The sequence below is a fragment of the Panthera pardus genome, unplaced genomic scaffold, assembly GCF_024362965.1.
Source record: "Panthera pardus isolate Hobbes unplaced genomic scaffold, ASM2436296v1 HiC_scaffold_6, whole genome shotgun sequence".
NCBI classification, from domain to species: domain Eukaryota; kingdom Metazoa; phylum Chordata; class Mammalia; order Carnivora; family Felidae; genus Panthera; species Panthera pardus.
This window is the reverse complement of record NW_026526991.1, coordinates 94,042,188-94,064,149: the sequence shown is the minus strand read 5'-3', so window position 1 is coordinate 94,064,149 and position 21,962 is coordinate 94,042,188. Positions and strand designations below refer to the sequence as shown.

The window sequence follows — 21,962 nt, the reverse complement described above, 5'->3', positions numbered from 1 at the left end:
GGGGCTTCGAATTTGTGACCAACAACAGTTTCCTAACACACTGAAGGGAAGAAGAATGTATCAGGAGGCAGCTTAAAGGATCCTGTTTTAAGTCTTCTCATTCAATGAAACTGTGAGGCTCTTTGTTCTTCCAGGTAACATTAGGTTAACTAACAAGGTTGCTAAGATGCAGATCCTTCAGGCACTTATAAAAAGAATACTAGATGTCATGAACCAAACCCGCATGGACCACTTATTATTTCAAGAGCTGCCTGGGCTTTTTCAGCCTGTCATTCTCTGGTCTTATGGTCTTCACAAATGCAATCAAAAACACAGAAGGCCTCAAAAGAATAGAGGCCTCTAGAATCTCAGAATTGAAAGAGACTTTCGTAGTCAACTGGTCCACCACTTCTTACAGTTTATGCTTTCCCTCTCCAACAGAAAATTGGCTCTCTCAGCCCTTCTTGTTATCACTGCACCCTCTATCATCAAGAGTGCCATCTCACTATTGGGCAGGGTGCCTTTTTTTATTTTTTGTTTTGTTTCGTTTTGTTTTGTTTTCTACTTAAAGTTGAAATCTGCTCAGGGCACCTTGGTGGCTCAGTGGGTTGAGTGCCTGACTTTGGCTCAGTGAGTTCGTGAGTTCGAGCCCCACATCAGGCTTGCTGCTGTCAGCACAGAGCCCACTTTGGATCCTCTGTCCTCCCCCCCCCCCCCCGTCCCTCCCCAGCTGCGCTGTCTCAAAAATAAACAAATATTAAAAAAAAGCAATTTACTTTCCTGAAACCCCTGGATACTGGCTCCTTCTTAGATATTATTCAGTCTTAGTCTACTCCTTCTTCCACATGAAAGCTCTTCAACTATTCAAAGACAATTATCATGCCTACCTTGTAAAGTAAATGTTAATCTTTGAAGAAAACTTAAGCTCACTTAGTTCTACAATTTTATTTTATGTTTTTAAACATTAAAACAAATTTTTTATTATTTATTTTTGAGAGACAGAGTGGGAGTGGGGGGAGGGGCAGAGAGAGACAGGGAGACACAGAATCCGAAGCAGCCTCCAGACTCTGAGCTGTCAGCACAGAGCCTGATGCGGGGCTCGATTTCACAAACTGTGAGATCATGACCTGAACCAAACGAAGTCGGGCGCCCAACCGACTGAGCTACCCAGGTGCCCCTAGTTCTATAATTTTTACCTGATAGGAAACCGAAGCACTGAGAAGTCAAATTATTTGCCCAATGTCCTACAACTAATTTAGAGCAGAAATTACATTTTAAGCCATATTTCTAGTCCCATGATCTCTACCGCACCAGCCTGACATATGCTACATCAGGTTTAACATCACCAGTTCCTTCACGTAGTTATCATATGCCATGACTTCAAGCCCCCATTCTCCTTATCCCCTGGCTGCTCTTTCTGGACACTTCCAACTGGTAAAAGTGTAGTGCCTCCTAATTCAACTCAACACTCCACACAGCATCTCCTCCATCCCTTGTACTGCCCCTCATCTCTCGGGTCCGTGCTGCTTGCTCAAGCCCATCACTAGTTAGAAAATAATAATCAGGTCTCCTATACTTTACAACTTCAACACTCCAGCCAAAGCCCTATATAATTCATTCCAAGGAACAGAATTACAAAACCACAAAACACTTCAAACTAACAAACCAGAATTTAAGCACCCAACGTAATTAACTTGGAAAATATATTCTTATTATAATAATACTGCATTGCTTAGAATAATTTCTGGAATTCTTCAGAGAAGGTTAATGAGACATGCAAAAAAAAATTAGTTTTCTCTCTCTCTCTCTCTTTTTTTTTTAGAGGAAAGGGAGGAGGAGAAAGGGACAAAGAGGAAGGGAAAGAGAGAGAAATTAGTTACCTAGCTTAAGCACCCTCCTTTTTCACCTGACATGGCTCTGAATAATTCTGACTTTATCTAAAAGACCTTTACAATGTTTTTTAAGAAATGTCCATTTCAGAAAGCAATTATGAGAAAAGTTCCAAAAATAAGTAATAAGAAGCATAAATGCTTCTCAAGATGACTTCTTTGAAGGGGACAGCATTGAATTGGGTGTATAAGTTTTAAAATTCAAACTGTCAGAAAATAAACTACATTCATGGATAATGTAATTGCTCTGTAGTTAAATTTTTCTAGTTATTCCTGTTGCACATCCTTTTGATTTTTTAAATGAACTCCCTCTGGGATGTTCGCTCTCTTCCAGCTCTACAGGTCCATTTTATTCTACCTAGACACTTCTCATGTATTTTACACTTATCAAAAATATTGATACATTTTATGACAATATGCAAAATATTCTTCTCAAAGTATCCCTTAATTATTCATATCCTTCAGCAGTATGCAGATTAATCATTCACATTGTGTTTTTCTGAGTAATTCCCTCTAACGTGCCAACATTTGGCCATTAGTGAGGAGCTTGCAAATACACACCCGCCCTGAACAAGGATGCCCTTTGAATAGCAGAACAAAGCAGTCCATTCACTAGGGACAGCAAGTGTGATAAAATAATCAGGAGTGTGGTCACTTCTAGGCATGGGACTTTGGCATTTCCTCTTCAAAATGGAAACACCATTCTACCTCCTGCTTATCAGAGAAGCCCAATGTGCTAATCAAATGAAATAATGAATTAAAAAAAATCAAATGAAATAATGGATAGGAAAGCTATAGAAAACAGGATACAAACATAAGGTTATTTAATGGGAAGAAATCAGAAAAAGAAATATCTTAGTGTCATTTGAATATCTAAAGGGAAGAAACTTGCCTCATTTTGGATCTTGTGAGTTAAAGTGTGATAACTACATTTTAACGAGACCCAATTATCAATGGAATACACATTGGAGGAATGGAGATTGCACTCCACGTAGGGAGGGATAAACTAGGTCAAATGGTCACATTCGTCAATTTAACTTTCCATAAGGCCTGAAAATATCCAACCACCTTTGGATCTGGCTGCACTTTGCCAATTTTGAGCATTAATTAAAACCCCAAAGCTTCCATGTGTAAATCCTTGGTAAAGGATTAAACTATAATTAAGATGCGACAGACATTCTGTTTTCCTCTAAATGTGTCATCCTCAAGCAGACAGTCAGAAAGCCTAGCTCAAGTGGCAGTCAGATTCAGAAACTCTTCCTGGAAGATTCTAGGCCCCTGGAAATCCCAGCAAGGTTTGATATATATATATACACACACACACACACACACACATATATATATATATATGTGTGTGTGTGTATATATATGTATGTATACGTATATATATATATGTGTGTATATATATATATGTGTGTATATATATATACGTATACATACATATATATACACACATATATATATATATTGCTTGATTTGTCTCCAGGATGCAGATGGACCCTAACGAACCTCCTTGTGTCTCATAAAGTTCTAATACTACACAGAACCTTAAACTGTTAGAACCAGAAGAAAATTTAGAAACTACCCATTGAGGGAAGGGGAAAACAGGTCCCAAGATGCTACCCTTATTTTCCAAGGTGACCTGCCCGTTCAGGACTGGAGTTCAAGTCTTCTGGTTTTCAGTTCAGTGTTCTTTTCGTTATAACACCGAGTGAAGGTGAAAGCAGTTTTGTGAGCCCCAGATGTGCATTTTAGCACTCTCATGTCACGTGTCATGCCTTGGACTATGTAGATCCCTAATACAGACTGCATGAAATAAAATACATCTCATTTCCTGCTTGATTCCTTGTTGAGAAAGAGCCTCAGAACCCCGATGGGCTCAGAGCCAATACATTTGCTTTATATGGCTAAAGTCATACTCCAGTGGGTTTAATGAGGTCAAGCTGAGGTAAAAAAGCCCTTGTGCCTCTTTGACATTGACCATGCCACTCAGAGCTCATCCACTGCACCACAATGATACCTAAAGCAATGATTTAGCAGGATGCCCTGTGTGGGAGGCATCCAGAAGAGCTCTGCTAGAATTTTCCCAGCAAACCAAGAGCCCTGGCACTGTAATTCTCATTCTGCCCTCCATACTTTTACAAGGCACTCAATTTTTAAAATTAATGCCTGTTAATAAGAAATATAAGTGGTAATGAGAAAGATAAGTCTCTCCCTTCATCCAATCCTTTAATTTCTAGATGAAGCGGATGATGGAAGTCCAGAAGGATTTGTGGCTTTACCAAGATCACATGGCGGGGCTGGAAGCAGGATCCAGGTACCCTTACCCAGGGTCCAGCACATCTCAAAAAACAGTAGAATTTTTCATAGCTCTCAGTTTCCATTTTCCAGCTATTTTTTTTTATTTTTTTTTTAACCTTTGTTTACTTTTTTTTGAGACAGAGAGAGACAGAGCATGAATGGGGGAGGGTCAGAGAGAGGGAGATACAGAATCTGAAACAGGCTCCAGGCTCCGAGCTGTCAGCACAGAGCCCGACGCGGGGCTCGAACTCACGGACCGCGAGATCATGACCTGAGCCGAAGTCGGACGCCCAACCGACCGAGCCACCCAGGCGCCCCCATTCTCCAGCTATTAAGAGTGAAGCAATAAAGGAACAAAATTCCAGGCACAAAACTTGAATTCTTGATCCCTTGTTTACAATTTCTAACTCCAAAATTCTGTAACTCTATAACTGAATCTTTGGTGTGTTACTTACTTTCCAAGGCCTTCAGCTCCCTCATCTATAAGACTGACTGGTTCACACTGTCTTCCTTGCCTGATGAGGGAAGTACAGGGCTGCTCCCCTGACATGAAATAGATGATCTATTTCATCTGTTACATTACATTATTATACTCTATCATCTGAACGGCAAAACCATAAATCTTTCTGTCTTTCTCTTGTCTCTCTTAACCACTTTACTATTTCACTTCGTATTCTTTCATACACACATTTCCTCTTGAAATAGTGGAAACAATTTCTCACAGGATTAGAAATAGCAGACTTTAAAACATTTAAAAGCTATCTGATTAGAGACTGGTATTAGGGAAAGGAGGCAAGGATATTGAAAAGTTGGACAGTCAGTGTTATGGTTTGGTAAACTAAATAGAAAACTTCTGACTTTTCCCCACCTTAGAAATTCACAATTATCAACGTAAATCCAAAATGACCAGTACAGCGCTGTCTACATGGCAAGCCATGGCCAGGGAAATAATTGTCCACTGGACTCACCAATGGGTTCTTCTGAGATTAAGCCCAGGAGAAATATATCATCAGTAAGATATCCTACGAAGCGAAGATTTAGACAATGTCCCAAAATGCTAATGGAAAATAAAGAGAAACAGAAAAGAAACTGAAGAGGAAAGGACTGTGGTGCACATTCTCCATAACCACCTATCACCACTACTAGGCAGTGTAGCATGGAGAGTGTTTTAAGAGCAAGGATCATGCAGTCAGATAACCTCTGTTCAAATCCTAGACCCATCAGTTCCTAAACTGTGTGGCCATCTTTTCAAGACTCACGAATTATTTTATTCTTGCCAGTAATGGTTTTCTTTTTAAGGAAAAGGTATTTGAAGAAGTTTTAAAGGTTTCCTCTGACATATAATGTCATATATAGAAATATTACACCACGCTGTTGAACGGAATAATTAGAAATACCAGTTTCCTAAGCTGTCAAATACAATTCTTTTCTCTTATTTCCGTATAATGACACTTAATAGAGAACCTCAGGAAAAACTAATTTAAAGACTGCATTGCCATATTAATTTAATAATTGCTTGAAAAAGATTAAAAAATAGTTTGTCTTCCAGTAAATTAAACATTTTCTCTGAAATGGTGTTTATATCATTAATCTATTTTGCAAACCATTCTTCACAAATCACAAAAGGTTCAAGTTTGGGCTAGTCCATATTTTAGTGATTTAAATTCTAAATTCCCAGTGTTAAATTAATGAGATAGTAAAGTATCTTGAGGACTGACTGATATAAGTTTAATATACTTCCTCTCACCTGCTGGTGGTGAAGATTGTGCTCTGGCCCCTTAGCAGCCTGGGCTGAACTGAGTTCATTTGAGGAGTAAATGGTGATGTATCAATTCACCATCTATTGCAACCAAGAGGCTTCTCAGGCCCCTTGGCCTAATAGGGGGAAAAAGTGCTGCTTCATGAATGAATGCCATGAATTATTTTCATGTGAAATCAAAGTGGAGAGGCATTGCTGGAAGTTGCTCAACAATCCCTGCTTGAATATAAGAAGACAGAGGACATTAACGTTCCTCCAGAAAGATGTTAAAGCAACGAGCATATTCTGAGTGGCTATGCCACGAGCTGCAATGACCTCATGCCTACCCACCAGTAGTACCCTTTCACCAAGTCGGGTCGATGTGGCAGGCCATAGCCAGAAAACAACTCTCCTCTGGACTTCCTAACGGGTCCATCTGGATCAAACCCAGGAACTTGTCCTCATTAATAACATAGCCTATCCTCAAATGAATGACAAAGCCTGGGCAATGCCTCAAAATGCTTTAGTGGTGAGGAGTAGAAAGAAAACAAAAGGGAGAAACAGAATAGGTTAAGCAAAGAGGAAAGGAATGTGGTATGCATTAAATACACACATACACAACAACAACAACCAACAACAACAGGCCCTGCAGTGGGGTGTGTAAGAGCAAGGACACTGGGGTCAGACGAGTTCTGCCCAAGTCTTTGATCCGCCAGTTCTGAAGCTGTGTGATCTCACAAATTATTTAACTTCTGTCTCCATTTCTTCCTCATTAAGGATGTGAATAAAAACAGTACCTACCTCATAGGACTGTTGTGAGGATCAAGTAATTCAATACACAGATCGGACTTAGAAATGCACCTGTCCCCCAGTGAACATTATGTGTTAGCTGCATCTCTTACTGTAATTACCTTTTTTTTTTTTTTTTGGTTGCTTAGTTATCAGAGAATGTAAGTTTGCAGGGACTTTGGGAATCAGTCTAACTTTTCATATTTAGAACCAAACGCACCAAGGCCTGGGGAAATGCTGCTATTCTTTGGCATGTTAAATTCAGAATCTGAGTCTCCTAATTCCTAGGTCTCTGCTTTTTCCCAATACCACCAGTCCAGAACATTTCCTCTCATTCCGACAATACCCCAAACTCTGAAGGCTCTGGACCATTTGGTTTCTTACTATGATCAGTAACCCTCGTGAGGGTCTGTGTAGTGGGGAATCACTCAAATATACTTCAATATAAAGTTCACTTCCTGAGAAAGGCAAAAGAGGAGCTCATATCCCCATAATTTTGGCCTAGAAAAAGTGACTCCTCAAAATGACCCCCATTCTGATCTCCTAGAGCCCTGCTTTCAACACTCTGTAATTCTCTTTAAAATTCCTTTGGAGGGGGGCACATCCTTGTTTGTGTATTCCTTGGAAACTAGTGAGGCCACCCCCCCCTTTTTTTTTATTGCTACACCACTTCATTTAATGCTTTATTAGACACACAGTAGGGAAAACAGGTATACCTAATCACAACAGTGAAGTTTACCCTATTTTTTAAAGTTTTTATTTAAATTCCAGTTAGTTAACATACAGTGTAATATTAGTTTCAGGTGTACAATATAGTTATTCAACCTTCTGATGTCAATTAACAAAGTGTGCTGAACAGCAAAGCTGTTTCCCATTCAGGAAACTGTGCACAGAACTCACTAATGGAAAAGGAATCCCTCCTTGCTCTCATGCCCATAAACTTTAGTCACCTCCACTATAGCTGAGACCTGCTAAAGTGCTAGGGAAATTCAGAGTTACTAGAGGCAGTCGGAAAGGTGGAACTTCCCAGTGGGAAGGAATCAAGTAACTCTTCTGGATACTGTTATTGCCACCTATCTCTTTTTGAGTTCATATTTCCATTATGTACATAAGTTAAACTCATTTTCCTTTTAAAAAGTCCTGAATAAAAGATTTCTTTCCTGTTCCATAGATGAGGTGCTCAATATGTTGGAATATAGACCTATAGGCTATCAAAGCTAAGTGGTTGGACCTTCCCAGAGAAAACACCAAGACAGGTCAAAGGCGAGCTGATCTCTGAGTACACTGATATTTCTTTTTTATGCCCACTAATAATTTTAAGGTGAAGACTTGCCTCTCTGACACCCATTTTAGCCCATCAGCTGGCAATACTGCTCAGGGGCTATGCCAAGACCAGCCAAACAATGACTGGCAAAGATTTCTCTAGGACATTCACCTTTGACCGGAAGCCCTTTTCTTCCTGTGAACTTTCAGACTGAATTATAAGAAACCCTGGGCATATATATACCCAAGAAGCCCTTGGTCAAAAATTCAAAGTGATCTGGGAATGATATCAGGGGAAAAAAATAAGGAGGCGCTTCTTTTCGTTTTTGAGCTTTCTCCATTTCCTCAATTAGTTCTTCTCTATTCTGGAGCCCCTCTCTATTCTCTATTATACTTCAGGTGGTCAACAAAATTAACACATCGGCAGTACCTCCATACACAATGGCTCCCACCGCCTCTGTAGCTACCATAAGCTTAATTTCACAACTCCCTCCAATAGTTCTAATAAGGGGTAGCAAAAAGGGTGAAAAAATGAATTATTGAGGTGGCTTCAGTTCCAGGGATTAGGAGTGGAGGTTATGAGTTTCTGTCATCCATGGGAAAAGGGGGTTATCATTTAGTCTCCCAGTAATGGTTGTCAGATGTCTTCAAATGGATATTTCTAGAAGCAATTATATTGAATGGCAGGGAAAGAGGGTCAAAAGAGGGAGAATATTCCAGGGTCAGGTGATGGTTTCCAACAGACAGAGGAGTCAAGATGCCTGGGTGAAGATTAAGTCTTAGGGGAGATAGGTGTTCCATAATTACATCATGCTGCACATGCCATACAAAAACAGCAGTATTCAAAAACATTTCTCTGTCTTCAGAACAGAGAAAACCCAGGTCTTCAGAAAACCCAGGGAGCCATACCTACCCCATGGAGAAAGCCCTTTCACATAGAAAATAAAATGATTTTTTGAGTCTAGGGTCCGGGGAAAGACCAGGGGAACAAAAGAGATGCTAAGTTCAATATAAAATGGGAATGGAGAAAGTGAACCATCAGGAAAGTTGGTCAGCAACTTGGTTAATGTGGCTCCCCCAGCACAGTGTGGAGAAATGGCTTTCCGGGACTACAGTTGAGTGGGAGGACCCATCCCCAAAAGTATGATTGGATTTGAAGGTACAGGAAATGCATACCAGGCAATAGTGAAAGGGATCTCACAGAGTTGAAAACAGTGAGATGAAATGTATATCTAATCAACGAGAACACACCAAGATGGAAACCACAACGCCAAGGTGCTGGTCAAAGGTTACTAGCCAAACACACATCCTATGTTTCTAGAGTTTTTGCAAGTGCTGCTCTACATCACAGTACTTTATGGCACTGTTTTCAGATCAGGTTAGGATAGAGAGGTCAGGGAAAGATTAAAGTTTTTGTTTATTTAATTTTAGTTAGCTACTTAAGACACCCGTTGATCTTTTCCAATATTCTAAAATAAGCCTGACCCTTGAGTCAGAATTTAAAGCAAGGTGAGGGCAAGCATTTATTTAAAACAAACTCTATTTCCCTCTTTGCTTGTCCTCAAAAGGACAGCACCATGAACCCCAACTGTATCCTTCACAGGGAAGCTAAAAGAAACGTGTAATCATTTCTCCCTGCTGTACTGTGTGGGGGCTAGAACTCTGCTGTTCCTTCTTTGTCAGGGGATCCTAGCTCTTTCTCTTCCTCTGTAGGTTGATGTTTCCATGGAAACATGCTCTTTAATGCTTCTGAAATTACTGTGCATTTATACCATTAACTCTTTGTTGACCAAGGCAGGTCATAAAGTGATTTGTTTTCCGATCTCTGAAAAGTAATTCCATTTCCTATCTCATTTTACTTCAAACTGTTTAAAAAAGTTAACTGACACCTGATTGTCCCTTTTCCCCTATCAGACCTCACTCCTTAACCCTTGCAATCTTGGCTTTTGTCTCTATCATTCTACCAGAACTCTTCAATTTACAAGGTTATCAATAATTGAAGGTCAACAAAAATAAAAGCAGTAGGCTTTGCTTCATCATCATTCTCCTAGACATTATACAGCTTCTAACAGTTGACACTCCCAAATTTTCAGCAGCTATCCTTTCCCTTGTTTATTTGTTGTTTAAAATAGAATAATTTTTTGATTCTCCTCATACTTCTTAAGTCAGTTCTCTTTCCTTTTCTGTCCATTTTCACTTGAAACCCCCTAGCTTGGGGGTACCCCAAGACTGTCACCCCTGCTCTCTATTCTCTCCCCGAGACTCATTCATAGCCATCATATCAGCAATCACTTCTACACCAAGGCCTCCAAAATCTCCATCAGAGGTCCCATCTCCTTCCTGACCTTCAGTTTGATATCTCTGATTGGACCACTCTACCTGAGTGTTCTGATATCAGGTCAAACATAACAAAGCCAAGTCCAAGTCAAGTTCCTGCCTTTTGGCAACAAGACCACTACACATACAGTGTTAAAATTCTGGCACAGCTTTGACTTCTCTCTGTTATAATTTCATCTTTGCAACATGAATGAAGAGAAAAATAAGCCGACCGCTCTTATTAGCTGCATTCTCAGAAGCAATAAAATCAGTTAAAATGTCAGCTGTAGTTTAACATTATGTATAAAATAAGTTGATTGATATTTTTCCCCTTCTCAGAATTTTGTCTCCCCAAGGTAAATGAATCTCATGGATGTCTAGCCTATAAGTGAAATTGCTTGGAAGTTGTATTTCTGTTCTGGTCATTCAATTAAAAAAAACCCCTCTAATAATGCTACTATTTATTGAGTACATGCCAAGCTCTGTTCTGGATGCCTTGCATTATTTTAAATTCTCACAGACCTGCTATAAAATAATAGATCACATTGTAATGGAGATCCAAGGTTGGTGGCACTGGCAGTTGATCTCACTTAATTTTGTGCGATTCTAAAACCCATACTCCTTCCATTGCCTCATACTAAGGATAATGTTGTCAAGAGAAGCAATGGGCAGGAGAAAATTTCTAACATGGCAGGACTAAAATCCAAACCCAGATCTGAATGGCTTCACAGCCGGGGCTCTTAATCATTATTTAAACCACCACCAAGCGTTAGTTGCCTTTAATTGTCCCTCGTGCCAGCCTCATAAGGGAGGTCGGCAGGGAAGAGGGTGAAACACACTGCCTCTGTACAGCTCTAAGAAAGACTGGAGGCACATTGCTGGTCAGGACACACATACAGAATAACAAGAGAACTCCAGACTCTAGGACTGTCAATCTATCATATTTTACACGCACTAAGCTAAAAAAGTGAAGAAATGGAATTAATTTTCCTTATAGGAAAACAGGAAACAAACCACAAAGTAGTAAGCTTGACTAGACTTACAGAGGAATTAATTCTCAGATCACACTCTGGGAAGAAGTAACTTATGAAAGTCTAGGGCTATATTCTTGGTGTTCTTGTTAGAGACACACAACAAGAGCTAGAATATTTATTTACTTGGCGTGGTTAAGAATTGAAAAAGTTTATCTTGCTTTGGCACAGAATATCTAACCTCTCTCTGGACTTAAAGTACAATATTAAAATACTTATTTGGAGCTACAATCAACTCTCAGTTACCTTCAGTAACGGAGGCAGAACCATACTCATGATCTGAATAATCAAATACGTAGCGTATTCTCGGTACTTAGCTTGCTTCTTCCTTCTTTGCCTTCTTTCCTGTATGCTTTTCTTTATCTTTTCCTTTATTTGAGGTTTTTTTTGGGGGGGGGATTCAGTAATGGTCTCCGTTCATTTTAGACATTTTCAGGACACGAATTCTTCCTCTAAGTGCATGAATCCCAGTTCTATCCCTGTGGTCCTGACCTCTTTCTCATCCCCCATTTCTATGTCTTGTTGGCCATTTCCGCCTGATTCCCCATTACAAACTCCAAGTGTAACAGATGGGTTTGTTTTATCTTCCCCCTCAAAATAGTTAACTTCCTAATTCCCCTCTCTCATTAGCATTTACCAAGCACTTGGAATAGTGCATGACACACAGTAGGCACTCAGCAAATATTAGCTATTAATATACAAATATTTGTTTATCTTGAAACCTCCCAGGTGTTTCTGACTGCTTCCTTTTCTTAGTTTTCCATGCCCAGTGAGTACCCTAAAACATTCCTGTTTTTACAAAATAATTATTGCATTTGTCTCTTCCTTCTTATCCCCACAATTTTCATCCTAGACCAGGCCTTTATCATATCACACCCAGTCCCCTCCTGGGCCCTCTGCCCAAATGCCACTTGAACTTAATCTTGCTAGACTTTTTAGTGCTATGTCACTCCTGCTCAAAACTCTCCAATGGCTCCCCATTCCCCTGATAAAAAAGGTACCCTCAGTCAAGGCTCTCTGCCTCCTGGCCCTATCTATCTATTTAGAGTTCTCTCATCCTCTATATGAACTCTTGCTGAAGCTAAGTGGCAGCTTTACCGTCCCCTGAATGTTTTGTCAACTTTCTTACCTCTCTTCTATTTTCACTCAATTGAGTAATCCAAATCTTGCTCATGCTTATGGACTCAGGTCAAGTCTTACCCTCTCTCTACACCTCCCTGACATTCAAGGTCTCTCTCTCTCTCTCTCTCTCTCTCCCTCTCTTCTCTCCTCCTGCCCTTTCTAGCTGCCAGTCTACATTTCAGTACTTCATCATTACCAACATGACCTGTTTTGTTCCTTTTTATTACTTAACTTTTCATGTGTCTGTATCTTGTTTTCCATGATAGACAATACACTATTGGAAGGTAAGAATCAAATCTTGTCCTTTTACTATCCTTTTCAGAATTCAAATTAGTGCCTTGCTTGTGTTAAGTATTCGATAAATATTTATTGATGTGTTTTGAACTTCCAGAAGACTGCTCTTGAAAGTCTCCCTTGCTACTTTTCACTTCCCAGCCCCTCAACATGTACCGCTTCTCTCTCTCTCTCTCTCTCTCTCTCTCTCTCTCTCTCTCACACACACACACACACACTTAACACTGAGTAAAAATTCATGTGGAAGAAAGTGACTGTCCAATTATCGATTAAAAAAAAAGGTATAACTACAACCTATCTAACTTTTCTGAAAACACGGAGACAAAAAGTGGAGTTGATTTCATTCTTGCTGCATGGGTCCTTTAAAAATTTTCCCCCTTCGGGAACACCTGAGTGGCTCAGTTGGTTAAGCGTCTGACTGGATTTTAGCTAAGGTCATGATGTCATGGTGGGATTGCAGGATCGAGCCCTGTACAGGGCTCTATGCTGACAGGAGGGGGCCTGCTTGAGATTCTCTCTCTTGGACCCTCCCCCTCCCTCACACTATCTTTCTCTCTCTAAAATAAACTTTAAGGGCACCTGGTGGCCAGTCAGTCAAGCATCCAATTCTTGATCTCGGCTCAGGTTGTGATATCAGTTAGTGAGTTTGAGTCCCTCTGTGCTGGTAGCACAGAGCCTGCTTGGAATTCTCTCTCTCCCTCTCTCTGCCCCTCTCCTGCTCATGCCCTCTCTCTCAAAGTAAATAAACTTAAAACATTTTAAAATAAACTTTAAAAGAAATTTTCCCCTTTGAATGTTCTCCCCTTTATACTGTCCATGAAAACATCTGTCTGCCCATGAGAATCACAAATCTTATTTCATAAGAAAGAAAAAGAAATAAAACTTTTAGATATTACTGTGCTGGCAATGATTTTTCTTTTCAGTTTAGAAAAGAAAAACATTGGGGAAACCTGAAACATATGTAAAAAATAATATTTGCATGTTCTTCATCAATGTAAATTCACTTTGTTAGCTTAGGGACAGAGAAAAATAAAACTCATTTTGCTGGTAACATTGAGATGAGAAGGTCTTTATGCTAAGTGAAATAAGTCAGGCAGAGAAAGACAGATACCATGTTTTCACTCATATGTGGATCCTGAGAAACTTAACAGAAGACCATGGGGGAGGGGCAGGGGGGAAAAAAGTTACAGAGAGGGAGGGAGGCAAACCATAAGAGACTCTTAAATACTGAGAACAAACTGAGGGTTGATGGGGGTGTGGGGGAGAGGGGAAAGTGTGTGATGGGCATTGAGGAGGGCACCTGTTGGGATGAGCACTGGGTGTCGTATGGAAACCAATTTGACAATAAATTATATTTAATTAAAAAAACAGATAAGAAGATGTGGTGTGTGTGTATATATATATATATAATGGAATATTACTCAACAATCAAAAAGAATGAAATCTTGCCATTTGCAACAATGTGGATAGAACTAGAGTGTATTATGCTAAGTGAAATAAGTTAATCAGAGAAAGACACATGATTTCACTCATATATGGAATTTAAGAAACAACACATGAACACAGGGGAAGGGAAGGAAAACTAAGATAAAAACAGAGAGGGAGGCAAACCATCTGAAACTCTTATTAAACACAGACAACAAACTGAGGGTTGCTGAAGGGGGGCTGGGTTGGGGATGGGCTAAATGGGTGATGGGCATTAAGGGGGGCAACTGTTGGGATGAGCACTGGGTGTTATATGTAAGTGATGAATCATTAAGTTCTACTCCTGAAACCAATACTACACTGTATGTTAACTAACTTGAATTGAAATTAAAAAACAAAAACAAAAACAGAAAAACAAAAGGGGAATTTGTTTTTTGTTTTGTAGTATTTTTCAATTTTTGAGAAAAATTAAATATTCTCACTGGGGAAAGGAGATTAAGTTTTTTTTCAATGTTCACAATAACTACAAAATTCCTCCATTACCTCTCCTCCCTGCCTGCCCTTCCCCAACTAATCCATCCCATAAGATCAGAAGAGAAACTGAGGGTGAATATTCCTAGTAAGATCTTCTCTACATTTGGCTCAACTCTTGATAACCCAAGATATATCTGCAGAGATGCCTATGGGTCAATGCAGAAAATGCACAAAGTGAATATTTCACAGGTGGGAGATTAAGAGCTGAGGATAGTTCAGACTTTCTCTTTTGTAGATAACACCAGGATGTGAAGTAGTAGTCCAGGTGGAAATCAGAAAGTTATTATTAATAAGTCTCTCTGAACCTTAGCAAAGGTTTAATCCCTGTGAAAGCAGAGGGAAGTTAATTTGATTAACTTGCCTGAATTCCCTCCTATTTGGGCATCCTACCATAACATAGAGGAATTTAGCATTTGAGTCAATTTCCTTCTCTCTCTTCCAGTCACTACCGGGTCGCTTTGATTATATAAAGTTAAAACACATTCGATGTGATTGGGGGAGAGGAGAAAAACAGCCTGAAGAAATGCAGTGTTTGATGTGTTTAATTACAAAGGGGGTTAGGGTGGGTGTCAAGAGAAAGAGAATGTGAGGGCGCAGGCATACACTGGAGAGGAAAGAAGAGATGGAGAGAAGATGAAGCAGCACGCAGCATGCTGGATAACATTTCCATGGCAACCACATCACATGCACAGAGAACTGCCAGAATAAGTCAAGATCCAAGTAAGTAGGTGTTGGTGGAAGAGGAGATTAGAACTCGGCAGTGGACAAAAACCACTAGAGGAGATGAATGATCTTGGTGCGTTCAACTCTCCTTCCCATTTCTTCTTCCAACCATACTCAAAGCTCCAGTTTGAGTGAGAAGGCAAGTGCAGTGTGACCGCTGCCCAATCAAAATTTCATCCAGGAAGGTATCAGGATGATAAGAAAGAAGCTTAAGAGTCCACAGTAAAGCCCAAAGTGAGGTAAATAATTTCCTTATAGCTGTTAGCTTGATTTGACAACTTTTTTTCAGCCATTTGAACAGGAGGAATAAATTTGTTTTCATTTTTCAGGTGGCTTAAGGAAGGGAAACAACATTAATGAAAATATTATTGGGCATGAAAAGATAGGCAAAGTTCCTGCATGAGTGGTCTAGGCTGCCTGCCCATTGGTGAAATCTACCCCGTAATATAGGGAGAAGGCTGTTCAAAAATATAGTCAAGATGACCCTGGAAAAATTAGGTGCTTGCAAAGATGTTTTTCCTTTTTCCTGAGACATTTAAAATTACCCAGAAAATAATAGCTTTTCCTTTCTAACTTTAGGGCATCACACAGAAGAACCATCAAGAGTGTTAGAGTTTTTGTGCTTTCCCACAGCATTCATGGAGAGCCCAAAGAGAGCATGTTACATGATGCTCCTTCACAAAGCGTTATACCGAGAGGCTGAGCTATGTCTCTGATGCTCACCTGGGGAGCCTGTCAAAAATATGGATTCCTGGGCCGACCCCAAAGACAGGGATTCAATACGCCTGGGATAGAGCCTGAAAATATGTATTTCAAAGCTCCCTGACAGTTCTGCTGTATAGACAGGTTTGGAAACCATCCACTGAAGCATACTTCCTTCCTCTCACTTCCCTACTCTCTGCAAAGAGTAAGTAGGCAAGCCTTACCTCACCCCCAGGAGTGGTAGAATCATCAAACCTAGCAGGAGTTGCCCTTCACACACTCACCAGGCCAGAAAAACATCATTCTGCATTAAAAAATTAATCTTAGAATAGCACAGGTCGCCAACTACTCCTGTCTGGGAGAGTCTGCTTTTGGAACCACTCTCCTATAAATGTTGGTGGGTAAGGGGTGAACTAGGGAGAAAAGAGAACAGTTTACACTGAAGACCTTAGACAGCAAGAATAATTAGGTCTTAAACTAAAATAAATAGCTAAATTTTGAATGAGAAGTGAAAGCACTCTTTATTGTCCTATCAATCCACAGAGGTACTTCCCTGAATCATATAACCTTGCCATAAAAATCACAGGCAATTCAAAGGATCCCTTGATATCACTTATCTCAAAACTCAATTCTTCTACCTTTTAATAACACCATCCTTCTGATTCAGATTTACACAACCCAACATTTGAGGAACCTCTTCCCAAACTAACTGATGTCTACCCAAAGTGATATTTACTAGGTGAGGCATCTGACAAGAGCAATATCACGTTATTCAACAAATGATCACTGAGCCCTAACATATGTCAGTCACTGTGAATACAGTGAGGAGTAAAAGACGTTACCTGCATCTCCCAAGCACTTACTCTATTAGGTATTTTGCATATGTTATTGCATGTAATCCCATATCACAGATGAGGAAACTAAGTCTCAGAAAGGTGACTCATTTTGCCAAAGTCATACACCTAGTAAATTACAGGATGGAATTAAAATAGACATTTGTCTGATCCCCAAATTATACTTTTGTAACCTGCCACACTAGCTCTTTCCTACAGTTGGGGATACAAACAAACATATATATAAAAATTAATATTGCTGACCATATGTCCACTCTTCCCCTCTACTTCAATCCCCAAACTGGTACCAAGAACACATGGATTTATCAAGGGAAAAAAAAAAGAATGCCCTTTTTTGAGAAGAGATGAGAAACTTCTGTTCCTTTGTCCAGGGCTGGGGAAAGTGAAGATAGCCTTTCCATGAGTGGAGTAAATACACATATCTATATATAAATATCTATATCTTTGTCTTTCCTTTCATTTCTCCCCTTTGATAAGGCTTGAGACTTTGCCTTTCTTCTACTTGAGAGGCGACAGACTCTGATGAATAATGAGGATTTGATAGATCAAAGACAAGGAAAAAGGAGCTTGTTGTTTTATGGAAAGCTGCAAAGGGATCCCTAAGGATGCTCCACTCAATTATCCAAAGACAGAAAACACACAAGAAGCAGCATTTATCAAGGAAATAAAAGAATTTGTATTTTGGGTTGTGTCCCAACAGTCATATATATGTGTATGGTAACACCAGGAAGTGAGAGCACAGGGGAGGACACACAGAAGCTGTGTGAGAAGGAGCTTATGGCTTCACAAGGAGAAGCTAGTTTAGCTGGGTCTTAAAGAATGAGTTCACCTGGAAGACAAGAGAGGGATGGAGAGCCTAGAGGATACATCATGTGCAAAGGCAAATGTCTGCAGGAATGGTGATAGTGTGATTGCAGGAATAGGATGGAGGAAAGGGAATACCGTCACTATAATCAGGAAAAGCAGTGGCAAGATTTAAGCCTAGAAAGAGAGAGACTGAGGTCATTTATGAAGGTCTTGAACATGATGCTGTATCTGTATAAATAAATATACATGAAAAGTTTCAAACAAGGCAGATAAGTGGATCCAATTAGTTTTTCTAATTAATATTTCTGTTCACCAAAATAATGCTTGGCATGAAGACAAGTTAAGGGGCTTGGAGTCTAGATAAGAGAAACAATGTGATTTTGAAACACAGTAGTGGAAACAGTGATTGAATACTGGAAGACAATCTAAGAGACTATTGTGAACCAAGCAGATGGATGTGGAATGTGAAATGTAATGATTTAACTGCATCAATTGTTCCTTCTCATTACAGGGAGAAAAAGCACAGCTCTGAGCTCTGCAGGCCACTCTCAAGGTAAGACACCTTGCATTTATGACCTTTATTATTCAAACTATTACCTTCTTAGGACTTCAAGGTCAGTGATGAACTGACTGGTTCTTATTCAAATTAGAAGAGGAAGGAGAAGGAAGGCTGGGAGAGTCAAGAAGGAAAGGGAGCTTGGGGTATTTAATAAAGACCTAAGAGAGGGGGCAGCATATGCATTTTCAGGTTGGAAGGTCACGCTGGCAGTAGTGTGGAGACTGACCCGAAGGTGCCAGCACTCCCCAAGTATCCTTTGGTAGGTCCAACAAAAGGAGTCCTTCTTTCTTCAGGTTTGAGAATTCTGCTTTCTTGCCCCTTTGTGGAGACCCTTTACCCATGTTCATTATTCTTACTCGGGCCCTCTCAAAATCACCGGCAACTCTTTTACATGGAGAGAGAAGATTCTATGATTAACTCAGTAATTTTTCTAAAGTCCACACCCTCAAATGTTAGCATGCAGAGATACCAGTGCACACAATTTGAAAAAGTTGCCCCAGGTGATTCTAGAATCTGCTTCCACCACATAGTCTCACCCCCACTGGAAACGTCTGCTTTAATGTCTGCCTGACCTATGCTGAGTGAGAAGAAAGACTGCACACCAATTTGATACTTCAATGAACTCATATGGACTCAGGCTTCCTCTCATTACAGCATCATATTACAGGACCATGTTTAAGTCATGGCTCACCGCAATTCTGGCTTTATTTTGCAGTCCCCTTCCATTCTATTTTTCTGCAAGTCAACTCTTCATTACCAGCACTAAATGGAGGACAGGGAGGGCATACGTAACCAAAATCAACAGATAACTACAAACCCATATTGAAGGCAAAGGGTTCAAAATTCTCTCCCACTGAGTCTTTTGCAGAGCTCCTATCATGAAGCAAAACTTAATAATGCTTTAGCTGTTCTCTTTGCTTCTCCACACCTGCTAGTGGATGTCCTAACAAGCAGCAAAATGACCAAATCCCAGCAGGAGGGGTAAGGGTGAAAAGCAAAAGACCTAAAAAATTCACAAAGTGGATCATAAGTGCCTGACTGATGGGCTCTTGGAAAATCAGGTCCTGGTTGATGAGGCTTCTTTTTTCCCCTACATGCAATGAAGACAAATCATCAAGCAAGTTCGCTCCAAGATGTAAATTCTGAGTTGCCATGAATTACTCCCACAACTCAGGAGAGAAGCAAAGAATGGGAAAAGCCTCAATTTTCACTTTTTAAATGTGTAACCATAACCTTAAAATTCATCCAATTCAGGAAGCAGCTTGTCTCTGAATGTGATGAAAAAAAAAGTCTATTGAGTCTATCAGGGCTTCTGACACACTCACAGATGGTGCAATTAACATCTAGCTCTGCCTATATTCCAATCCTACCCTTTTCCCCCTTGTCACTGAGCACCACCTGATTTCATCTTTCCTTTTGTTCTGTCCCTTGTTTTCTCTTCTGTGGGTGCTGCCTCATTGGGGGTGGGGGACTTCATTTCTTTTGCCAGTGACATTCCGAGAGCAGGAACCACAGTGGAAAGGCTAGAATGATGGCCCAGCCCCCCATGCTCCTTATCCCTGAAGCTCTTTTCATTCCCCCCAAGATTGTAGGGGGAAGCACAGTCTTTCAAAGAGATCTGAAGCAAATATGGCCCATGGTAACATTAAGTCCGGGTGGTGAATGCATGGTATCTGAGATAGTACTTTCGGCACTTCCCTGTGCATTTAAAGAATTTCGTATTTTAAAAACGTTTCACCGTACGGAAAAAAGACAGCAAATCTGTAACAATTCTACTGTTCTACGGTTAATTAAAAGCAGGGAATGTTGATCCTAAGGAAAGTATTTTGCTGTTACGTGGTATTTACTCTTGTTGGAAACTAGGCTTCCATATCCAACTCAACATGTGCCTCTGAAACATGCACCAAAGTAAGAGATAAGGTTCACTTTTCCATCTCACCTATATCGGGTGATAAATCGACCACTCTCCTCTATTATAGGTCTGTAGCATTCCTAAGTGAGAGGCTGGGACCTTATTCAGATGTAACCATGGTTGCACAGAACAGGATGGTTTCTTCCAGCTTCAACATTTAGCTGGAGGTCACCTCTCCACATCATTATCGGCCTTCTTCCATGGTTTATGAGGCAATGAACGCATAACACACGCTGCTAATGGAGCCACGTGCATGCTGGTCTGTACTGATGCAGCCTGATGTGGGAAGACATAATTTTACATTTAAGAATGTCTCAAGTTCCCAGCAAATTCTTGCCTTGTGAGAACAGTGAAACCCCCCAAATGGAGAGTCCCTAGGAAAAACAAAGCATTAGGAAAAAAAATTCCTTTTGTGGAGGCATGCAAATATTAACTGAAGTTGCTCTGATAGCATAAATTTTTTTTTGTATACACCAAATGATATAGGTGTGTCTGTATACACAAAATATGTTTATAGCATTTTTTAAAGTCTGGAGGAAAATACCGAAAATATAATAGTATTAGCTCTGTGTGTGATAAAAATCTTTGTATTCTTCTCATACTTATGTAAATTTTCAAATGTTTATAGATATCTCTATATATTATATATACATTCACATTTTAAAAACCAAAAAGGATTCACTTTGGTCATGTGCCTAGCCTATTACATAGTAACTAAACGCTATTATTGTAACATGTAGAAACTTGGGGAAAAGTCCATCCATCGAAAGATCACCTGAAACACACAGTGAAAAATTGGGTGCACACTGTGGCTTTTTGTACAGAAATAGGTACTCATGAGGTCAAAGGCTATAATAAAAGTACTTGTGTTACAGTGGTGGGAATATTAGTGAGTTTTCTTTTGCTTCCAATTTCCCTATTGCTCCTATCAATCTATCGATCTAGACATCATCTTAAAAATACGCAATCATGAGGCACCTGGGTGGCTCAGTTGGCTAAGTGTCTGACTCTTGATTTTGGCACAGGTCACAATCTCACAGTTCATGGGACCGAACCCTGCACTGGGCTCTGCGCTGACAGTGCGGAACTTACTTTGGATTCTTCCTCTCTCTCTCTCTCTCTCTCTCTCTCTCTCTCTCTCTTCCCCATCCCTGCTTGCGCTCTGTCTTTCAAAATAAACAAATAAATAAACTTGAGAAAATGGAATCACTACCACAGCTTTCTATGTCAGTTGATTACAGGTTAGGACCAAGTACCTCAAGAAATGGAGAGAAGCTGGCTCCGAGAGTAAATTGGTAAAGTTCAACCTATCATGGTGGATACAGGCTTGCATACATTATCACAAAGGCTGTGCAGTTAGGGAAACCTGAGCTGATGTCCCATCTGCCGTGGCACTTACTATGCAGACTGTGGGCAAGTTGGCCTCTTGGAGGCCCCCTTTCCCCAAATACCCATGGTGTGATGATGTTTATGGGGGGCGGGGACACAGAGTAACACATCTATACTGCCTAGTACTAACAGGTAATTAATAACTGGTTGCTACTTGAGCCTCCTAAGTCAAATACACTAAGCAGAGCCTGGAACTTTTACCAAACTCATCCTAATGGTATAAGAAATCCGTAAAAGAATCAAACAAATTAACATATGCAAATTAATTAATGCATAATAGGAATTATATTATGCATATATATAGGAATATATATATTATTGCAAACAAATTAATA

General features: G+C 40.0%; 1 protein-coding gene across 3 annotated transcripts in view; it reads right to left on the bottom strand.

The window, feature by feature from the left end:
• The window catches only part of GRIN2B (glutamate ionotropic receptor NMDA type subunit 2B), a 411,435-nt gene that overhangs the window by 110,174 nt on the left and 279,299 nt on the right, over positions 1-21,962 (bottom strand). The gene's annotated exons all lie outside the window — the stretch shown is intronic.